This window comes from Aquarana catesbeiana, linkage group LG03 (assembly GCF_042186555.1).
Source record: "Aquarana catesbeiana isolate 2022-GZ linkage group LG03, ASM4218655v1, whole genome shotgun sequence".
NCBI lineage: Eukaryota > Metazoa > Chordata > Amphibia > Anura > Ranidae > Aquarana > Aquarana catesbeiana.
This window is the reverse complement of record NC_133326.1, coordinates 191,386,780-191,395,009: the sequence shown is the minus strand read 5'-3', so window position 1 is coordinate 191,395,009 and position 8,230 is coordinate 191,386,780.

Here is an 8,230-nt window from a genome sequence, read left to right as displayed (position 1 = left end):
AGCTACAGATGCCCAAAGTCTGTAAATTTTGGCTCAAACAGCATAAAACATGCATGAATGGATGGATGGACCAATCAAAATCCTCAAAGCATGTCTCTCTTTGAATCAAGATATCTCATGGTACCATCATCTTGTCATATACCCAACATGGATGTTCCAAAAGAAATCTAAGTGGTTGTAAAACTTTACAGACCACTTTGACCTACAGGTAAGCCTAGATTAAGGCTTACCTGTAGGTCCAAGAAATATCTCCTAAACCTAAACGGTTTAGGAGATATTTGTAAAAAGACAGGCACCACTGTCTACGGCGCATGCGCCATAGACAGTGGCGCACAGGTGCACTGAGCATGCCGCTGAGCATGGCGCTGCTAACAGCGATATGCTGTTAGTGGCGGCTCATGTGCGCATGCGCGGGAGCGACGTCATCACGGCTCCGGCCAATCACAGCGCTGGAGCCACGATACCCGGAAAGAAGATGGACGCTCCGTAGCACAGGGGACAGCGGTGACATCGCAGGCTTCTGTGTCAGGTGACACATAATGGGCTACTATGCGCTGCGATGCATAGTAGCTCATTATGCTTTACCTTTGCAGGGAAACAAAGAGGAAGTAAACCCATCAGGGTTTACTTCCTCTTTAAGTACACAATAGTGTAATACTATAAAAACATTTTTCATTTATTAAAATTGCATTCACAATTTTTGTAGATGATAATTTTGTTTGCATTCCTGATAGGCAACTTTCCTAGGACAGATACAGTGGATAATAAAAAAAAAAACAAAGATGGTTCTATCCCCTCTATACTCTATACAAAACTAAATTAAAACTTTTGGCTAGAGATACACGATAATATTAACGTGGTATTAAACCTAAAAACAAACATCAATGTATTATAGTGCAGCTTATCAGTACTTAGATGGTGGCTGCATTTGTTTTTAGGCTTTTTTTCTTTTAATTAATCCCAAGGCAAATTTTTAAGATACAGTTACATTCAAAGAAGACACAATAAGGAACGGAAACAAGACACAATAACAGGCAATAAAATTACCATCAACAGTAAATTAATAGTAATTAACAAACAAGTTAAAATTAAATTAATGCTATACTGTAATAAGCCATACTATCCTATTAAAACACTCCATATAAAGGTAGTGGCGGCTGGTGCTCAAAATTTTTTGGGGGGCGCAAAAAAGTTTTAAAAAAAAATCATCAATTGCAGCCACTGTGTCATCAAACACTGCCACTGTGCCCATCAAACACTGCCACTGTGCCATCAATTGCAGCCACTGTGCCATCCAACGCTGCCACTGTGCCCTTAACAGCTGCCAATGTGCCAACAAATGCTGCCACTGTGCCATCAAATGCTGCCAATGTGCCCATCAAATGCAGCCACTGTGCCAAGCGCTGCCACTGTGCCCATTAAACGCTGCCACTATGCCCATTAAACTCTGCCACTGTGCCATCAACCACTGCCACTGTACCATCAAATGCTGCCACTGTGCTCATCAAATGCAGCCACTGTGCCAAGCGCTGCCACTCTGTCCATCAAATGCTGCCACTGTGCCATCAAATGCTGCCAGTGTGACCATCAAATGCTGCCAGTGTGCCCATCAAATGCTGCCAGTGTGCCCATCATATGCTGCCAGTGTGCCCTTTAAATGCTGCCAGTGTGCTCATCAAATGCTGCCAGTGTGCCCATCGTATGCTGCCAGTGTGCCCTTTGAATGCTGCCAGTGTGCCCATTAAATGCTGCCAGTGTGCCCTTGAATGCCCCCAGTGTGACCACCGCCCCTTCGCCGCCTGCCTGGCACTTACCCTGTCTTGGTGGGGCAGCGGGTGATGGCGACGAGCGGGATCCTTCCTGCATCTTCTGCCGTTCTCATCTCCCGTCCTCTCCTCCTGATAGGCGTCCAATAGCGGTGCCTGTCATTTCAGCCAATCAGGTAACAGACCCGGGCAACTAATTGGCAGAGAGGTGGTTTAGTGTTAGGAAAGCGAATATTTATTCGCTTTTCTAACACACAGCTGAGTGACCTGCGAGTGCCCAGCATGGCGCTCGCAAGTCACCTTTTTTGACACCTATTAGAGCCTATGGATATGATCAGGTGCCTCAAAAACACCCCCCCGCCGCTGTAATTCAGACACCCTGCGCCCGAAGAGGGGCCGGGCGCCTGAAAAGGGGGTGGCAGCGGCGGTCATAGATAGATTTATGCAATGCATGAATCTATCTATTGGTGATAGAGGGGTGGCTGGAGAGAAGGGGCAGTGCCCATGCACCCTTAATGCACAGGCCCCCACTGCATACAGAAGAGCATTGACCTCCACAGACTCATAAAACATCTTCAGCATCATCTGGCAGATGTTATAACACCGACCTCAGCCTCCTCAAAAAGTAAAATCGGCTTTGGCCCTTCCCATAGAGCACTTCAGTTATTACTCCGGACAAGTTTATTATCTATCTTTTCCCCCAGATAATTGTAACTACATCCACACGAACTCCTCAGATAGAAAAAGGGGTCACTGGTGCATTTCTTTTTCTCAAATCCACAACCAGCTCCTTTATCTTAGTCACGTTTTTATACAAATGACTATCCACACACCATGTGACAGAGTTCCCCACCACAGTCCTATACTCAGTCTTTTCCCCATCCCTAATACATCCCACTACTGCAGAGTCATCAGAAAACTTCTAAAGATGGTAATTGGTAAAACTCTATCTGGTAGCTGAAATCAGTGCTATAGACAGTGAGGAGAAAGGGAGAATGAACTGTCCCCTGTGGAACCCTAATAATGCTGACGACCCTATCTGACACACAGTCTTTAAAATGCACATACTGTGGTCTTCCAGTCAGGTAGTCAACAATCCGTGACACTAGGGAGGCGTAAAAAAACATGACCCTCAGTAGTTCTTATAAAAAGAACAGATAATGGGGGTTATTTACGAAAGGCAAATCCACTTTGCACTGCAAGTGCACTTGAAAGTGCACTGAAAGTGCACTTGGAAGAGCAGTTGCTCTAAATCTAAGGGGTAGATCTGAAATGAGGGGAAGCTCTGCTGATTTTATCATCCAATCATGTGCAAGCTAAAATGCTGTTTTTTATTTTCCTTGCATGTCCCCCTCGGATCTGCAGCGATTTTACTTCCTAGTGCACTTTCAGTGCACTTTCAAGTGCACTTGCAGTGCAAAGTGGACTGTGTTTCCAACAGGGGGAAGCAGAACACACAACAAAGGAGGAAGGATATCTAGTATGAGAAGTGAAAGGCACTTGCCTCAACACTGGGGGGTTGATTTACTAAAGGCAACTAGACTCTGCACTTTGCAAAGTGCAGTTGCACTCTGCAGGTGCAATTGCTCCAGAGCTTAGTAAATTAGGTAAAGCTTCACTTTGCAAAGAACACCCAATCACATGCAAATAAAAAAACAGCATGTTTGCTTGCACGTGATTGGATGATGGAACTCAGCAGAGCTTCTGCTCATTTACTAAGCTCTGGAGCAACTGCTCTTGTAGAGTGCAACTGCACATTGAAAAGTGCACAGTCAGTTTGCCTTTAGTAAATCAACCCCAGGGTGTCTATAGCTTTGTGTTAAATCTGGGGGAGTCAAGGCAAGAGCCACCAAATTAAACCTATTAAAAAGCAGTTCAGTTAATTTGCCCTCTCCACACTTCCCCCATCTATTGATCCTACAAATAAGTCTGTTACTTTTCAACAGACCAAGATTACATGGCAGTTAGAGCGTTTAAACAAACCATTTAACACTGACAGGGGTACTTTCAATGGCCAGCTTTAATTAGTTTACTATGTAAAACCTTTATTCTAAAAAGGAAAAACATGTTGTTATACTTGTTTTAAAAAGAGTTAGTGCTGCTCTCACCATTGTGATACCTTAAGACAGAAAGTGTTACTGGCTGAATCACCGGGTGAAAAGAAAAGAAAAAAGCCTAAAAAAAAGAAAACAAATGTAGCCACCACTTTTTAGGGATTGGGCAAACAACAATATTTTGCTCCAGGGGCGTTGCTAGGGGGTGGCTATTGGGGCTATAGCCCCGGATCTTGGGTCCATAGCCCCGAGTCTCTTGCTGCAGGGTCTCTGCCTAACCAGCGGGTTGCAGGCTGGCTGCATGAGAGAGGCTGGAGGAGAAGAGATAAGCGAGCGGGCGGACGAGCAGAGATGACATCTCTCTCTGCCTGCTCCACATCAGCGCTCTTCACAGCCGGGCCTCTTCAATTTGGGAGTGAGGTGCGGCGAGCAGCAGAGAGATGACATCATCTCTCACTGCCTGTCACACATCAGCGCTCTTCCACCCTCACAGCACGGTGGAGTGGAGGTCACATGCTTCCTGTCATCGTGGAGCTCCACTTTGCAGCCAGACCCCCTTGCTTCAGTGTCGGAGGTGCAGCAGGGAGCAGCGAGATGACATCATCTCTCACTGCCCGCCCTGCATCACCACTCTCCTGCTCTCATTAAATGGACAAGTGCTGTCAGCCTGCCACCAATGCAGCGTCAATGCACATTTGGTAGCACTGGCTGGCATGGCAAGTTACAATCCACATCAGGTGGCAAGTGACAATCTGCAAATGGTGGCAGGAGATGTGGCAATCTGCAAATTGAGCCAGGAGACATGGCAAGTGACAATCTGCAAATGGTGGCAGGAGATGTGGCAATCTGCAAATTGAGCCAGGAGACATGGCAAGTGACAATCTGCAAATGGTGGCAGGTGACGTGGCAAGTGACAATCTGCAAATGGTGGCAGGAGACGTGGCAAGTGACAATCTGCAAATGGTGGTAGGAGATGTGGCAATCTGCAAATTGAGCCAGGAGACATGGCAAGTGACAATCTGCAAATGGTGGCAGGTGACGTGGCAAGTGACAATCTGCAAATGGTGGCAGGTGACGTGGCAAGTGACAATCTGCAAATGGTGGCAGGAGACATGGCAAGTGACAATCTGCAAATGGTGGCAGGAGATGTGGCAATCTGCAAATGGTGGTAGGAGATGTGGTAAGTGACACGCCCAGGGCTCCCACTGATTCTGCAGTATGGTGAGTTGATTCACTTCATTATATATTAGAAGGTAACAATAGAATAAAGCACTTTAATCACCCTGACACCATATCAACCATGGTGCCATGATGATTGAAGCGCCAACACCAGCCATCACCCGTGAAAAATTGCTTAGGTCTCCCCCCAAACCCCCCCCCCCCGTGGGCATGCAAAAAGGTTGGTGATCGCTGCTATGGGCTCTAGCCCCAGATCTTTTGCAGATCTAGCAACGCCCCTGTTTTGCTCCAACAATTATTCTATGGTTTAATGCCCATGGTCATGATCAAAAAATGCCCTATTAGATAACCAATAAATAAACGTCTTGACTATGCATGTCACAAACTTAAACAAACATTACATCATCCAGCGTGTATATCTATTAAAGGAATCCCTGGATTATACTATAAATGTATTCAAAAAATGTTAATTTTTGTGTAATTACTACTGATCATAGAGTTGCAATTACATGATCATTAGATTTAAACACACTTTTCACATTTTATTTAATAGATTCATTAGATTCATAAACAGAGGTATGTCTGACTTCTCTAACTAAAAAGAACATAGCTGAGGCCTCCCATGTAGAGCATAAATCCCAGCAACTACTGTATATAATACAGCTGTCCATATGGGAGTTGACACAGAGAAGGAGACACCTTTACTCCAAGATCCCAAAAAACTGTGCAATTCCAGGGGTTGACAGAATATACTGGTGTCAATTCAAATGTAGCTTTGTATGCTAATTGTTCAAAATTGTTCTGTTACTTTGCATGCCTAAGGCAGGCCATACACAGTTCAGCAGGAAACGGACGAAATTCAAACCGCGTATGGGCAGGCTGAATGTACCAAGTTGATCGATCGATCAATTTGGGTACAACCAGCATGCTCAATTATACCTGCAATTGTTGCTAGTGTCTGCTATAGCCACTAACAATAATCACTGTCTTCTCCCGGAGGGGACGGCTCCCCCCGTACCCACGCCGTAAGAAGACAATGGCATGGCAGGAGTAATTCCCGCATCAGCACTGTTTATGTTAATGGGAAAATCAAGCAAAAATGTGGTTGCAGGAAAGAAATTCACTCTGTATATGGCCGGCCTAAGTCAACAAGTCACATTTAACGCTTCATTACATTTCACACAAGTAAAAATGGGATCCATTCGGTATTGTTGATATTGTGTAATTATCATACTTCATATTATTATTATTATTATACAGGATTTATATAGCGCCAACAGTTTACGCAGTGCTTTATCATATCCCAGATGAAACATAGGGTTTACGATCTAATTCCAGGTATCAGCAATACAGCATTATGCAGCAGTTTAACAGAAAAAGAAGGAAAACTGTACTGGTATCTGAAGTACAAAGCCAGTAGCTAGAATGATTTTTTCAAATACAGTCAGTCTATTATAGCACTGTTCAGTATCAACCAGCAATTACATTTTCTGTTCGGCTACCTCGTTTATTCTAAGTACTATCAGGTTCTTCAATCCTTATCTAGTGTGGCGTAAGAGTTCATGTAGAATACAACATTACATCATAATATAAACCCAATGTCTTATATTTTGCTATTTATAACAGTCTATAAATGTCTTCCTGCACAGTACAGACAGGGTTAATCATGGTAAACGCAGCTTTCCAGCCTCCTCACACCAAATAGAACTAAGTAGATGTTTTTCTTTCTAGAATTTTTAGAAGAGAGCATCTAAAAAGGTAAGCTGTAATGTTTTTGATTTTGTTTTTTTATTTATGATATTTGAATGGGAACATGTAACAAGTAGAAAGCTGATAGTATCCCAATTTTGCTGCAAAGGTGGAAATACCCTTTAGGTAATCAATCTGATGTGATTCGCCTTTGCAGCATGAAAACAGAACATATCATGTAATTCTATACTATGTAGATGACTCTCTCCAAAACAAAGTGTGATTTCTCTCTGCTGTGTCTTTCCTCTACTATCGGCATGAGTCACTGCTGATGGGTTTTCCTGACGCCCTGTGATTGACAGCCTCAGCTGTGAATGTTTCTTATGTGCTGAGTAGAGGGAGATGTGTCCCTTTTCTCCAATCCAGGGTAAAATTTCACTGAACTCTGTTCTCTATCTGTGCAGTGTATTTGTGGCATCATATCCACACCCTCTGCTTTCTGCTGCTGAATTAAAAACATTTGATCTGTGTGTATTACAAGACTGTAGAAGACAGAGGGCTGCAGATAAACAGGTACAATGTATGCAGGGAGATATGTTTCATCTATGTGTATCACCTGAGGCTAGTCACTTCACTAGGTATATGAAAGGCTTTACAACAACTGTAAACTACATTTTCATGTTGCGTTGAGTTTGTCCATGCTGTGTGTGTGTGTGTGTCTGTCCAAATCATTATTGGATGACATACAGCCTGATGGGGACATGACCTTAAACCAGCAAGAGGAAAGTTCAAAACTAACCTTTGAAAGTATAATTTTTCTAAAAGAGTAGTTGATGTTTGGAATAGACTTCCAGAAGAGGTATTGAGTATGTCAACAGTAAGTGGATTCAAAAATGCTTGGGACAAACATTGATCAAATATCAATCTATACCAGGGGCGTATCCGGGGGGTGGCAATGGTGGCCTCCGAGAATGTGGGTGAGTGAGTGGGCGGGCAGTTCCGCGGGTGAGAGAGCGGGCAGGCAGCTCCGCAGGTGAGAGCATGGGCGGCTCAGTGAGTGAGCAGCTGGACGGCTCGGTGTGTGAGCGGGCTGCTGGCCAATCGGGGAGCCGGCGGGCAGGGGAGCAGAGAGATGACATCATCTCTCACTGCCCGGCCCCCGCCCTGCATCCCTGCAGTTCTACCCTCACTGTGCAGGCAGCCGCGGGCAGCAGAGAGATTACGTCATCTTTCTGCTGCCTGACTGGTAATCTGCTGCCTGACTCTGGGACACAGCAAGAGACCACCTTAGCAGGAAAGTGGCACAGCAAGTGACAATTGTAGCAGGCAAGTGACAATCCGCAACGTGTGTCAGATGACAATCCGCAACGTGTGGCAGGTGACGTGGCAAGTGATAATCCGCAACATGTGGTAGGCAGTGCTTCCCTAGGCCTGACTAAACTCATGCACCCTCTAATTTAAATACAACCCTACCCTGCCCCACCCCTAAACACGCCCTCGTAAGTTATCTCATGAAATTACATTGTTAAATGTTTTATGCAG